Here is a 2,078-nt window from a genome sequence, read left to right as displayed (position 1 = left end):
AGAGTGAATTCTAACTGAAATGCTTGTGATGAAGCCTGTCATTTAATGAACTCTGTTTATGTGTGTCAAACATTAAGATTATGTCTCCTCTCCCCCTCTCTCCCCCACCCAGTCCCACCCTTTCAAAATAAAAGCCTCATGGATTAACTGTATTTAAACGTTAAGCTCAAAATTAGGCTTTTTTGTTGAAATAATGAATGCTCTTACGAATACTGCGACAACTACTACTGCTGCTGCTAATATAGTAATACTACTACTGCTACTACTACTACTACTTATACTATAACTTTTGCTGTTGCTACTATTACTACTACTGCTATTACTGCTACCATCAATATTATTACTACCACTACTGCTATTACTACCACTACTACCATTGCTTATACTACAACTGCTACTACTACTACTGCTATTCATGCTACTAAAAGTAGTAATACTACTACAGCTATTAATACGACTGCTACTAGTACTACTACTACTGCTACTACTGTTATATTAAATACTACGACCAATACTTCAGCTATTACTATGACTACTGATACTACTTCTTCCACTACCTCTTCTAATTACTAATACTTCTACTACTAATAATACTTCAACTACTACTACAAATATCACTACTGCTACAACTAGTACTTATTCTAATGCTACTAATACTTCTACTAATAATACTTCAACTACAACTTCTACTACTACAAATATCACCACTGATGAAATTTTTTAAGCCACAGAAACCATTTTAATATCAAAATGTTCAGCTCTTTCAGGAGAGGGGTGATATGACTTTTCATATTTGTAATCTTTAAACTTTTTGAATTATTAAGCTTTTTGCAATTTTGTTTAAATTGGATATCTATTTTCAGCGATGTTTATGCAACTCATTTCAGCTTTCAGCATTCCAACGCATTTTCAGCAGGAAATGCATTTTCTAGTTCTTCAACTATTTCTTCCATCCCCTGTTTTTTGAAACGCTTCTTCTTCATTTTTTAAGCTACAGAAACCGTTCAACTATCAAAATGTTCAGCTCGTTAAGGACACGTGTGATATGACTTTTAATATTTCTAACCTTTAAACTTTTTGAATTATTAAGCTTTTTGCAACTTTTTTTGAATGGGATGTCTATGGAGAATATTTTTAAATCCTCTTAAACTTCTTCAACTTTCAAATCCTTCAACTTCCTCATATTTTCAGCTACAGACACCATTTCAACTTTAAACTGTTTAGAAAACCCTGATCTATTGCCGCATTATTCAACTTTTTGATATCTTTCATACTTTTGAACTGTCCCATTTTAACTTTTATGACTTTTTCAGCCCTTTGTGTCTTGTTAAGTAGACTCTTTTGGTGACTTCTATGGACGTCAAAGTTTGTGGACGACAGGGGTTGCATTGTCTGACTTTTCACCTTGTCACATTTGATTTCTATTCAAGCTTGGGAACAATGTGACAGTATTTTAATTCAAGAATTTTGAAGCCTGCACCCCTTAGTTGACAAGGTTCCACCAAGACTTGGAAAACTGGTTGCAGAGCCCAGAGTGCTGACCATTATACCATGGAACCCAGAGACCAGGCCTGTTGGTTAAGGTCGAAAGTAAATGTGTCATTACTCAATCGCATCTGCCAAATCACGTTTCGGTTTGAGCGATTTTGTGCGTTGGTGGTATAGTGGCTAGCATAGCTGCCTTCCAAGCAGTTGACCTGTGTTCAATTCCTAGCCAATGCACTTGTTGTAGTTAGTTATCAATTGATGGTATTGACAAGGTGGCTGATCTTTTTCAACATTTTGGGGTTAATGTCTTTAATAACAAAGTGGTTGGAGATTGGTATGTGGCTGTGCTTGCGCGGCCAAAAATGTCTTGTGGATGATTGAATTTGTGTCTTGTTTAGTAAACTCTTTTGGTGACTTCTATGGACGTCAAAGTTTGTGGACGACAGGAGTTGCATTGTCTGACTTTTCACCCAATCACATTTGATTTCTATTCAAGCTTGGAAACAATGTGACGGTATTTAAATTCTTAATTTAAGAATTTTGAAGCCTGCACCCCTTAGTTGACAAGGTTCCACCAAGACTTGGAAGAC

General features: G+C 35.7%; 1 non-coding gene across 1 annotated transcript; it reads left to right on the top strand.

Moving 5' to 3' along the window:
- The first annotated feature begins 1,650 nt into the window (after window positions 1-1,650).
- On the top strand, window positions 1,651-1,722 carry trnag-ucc (transfer RNA glycine (anticodon UCC)). Its single transcript has one exon. It is a non-coding gene; the product is annotated as a tRNA-Gly (tRNA).
- Window positions 1,723-2,078: the final 356 nt, after the last annotated feature.

This window comes from Anarrhichthys ocellatus, unplaced genomic scaffold, assembly GCF_004355925.1.
Source record: "Anarrhichthys ocellatus isolate YVR2014 unplaced genomic scaffold, GSC_Weel_1.0 scaffold196, whole genome shotgun sequence".
NCBI lineage: Eukaryota > Metazoa > Chordata > Actinopteri > Perciformes > Anarhichadidae > Anarrhichthys > Anarrhichthys ocellatus.
The sequence above is the reverse complement of the archived record's forward strand: the minus strand, read 5'-3'. Positions and strand labels throughout refer to the sequence as shown.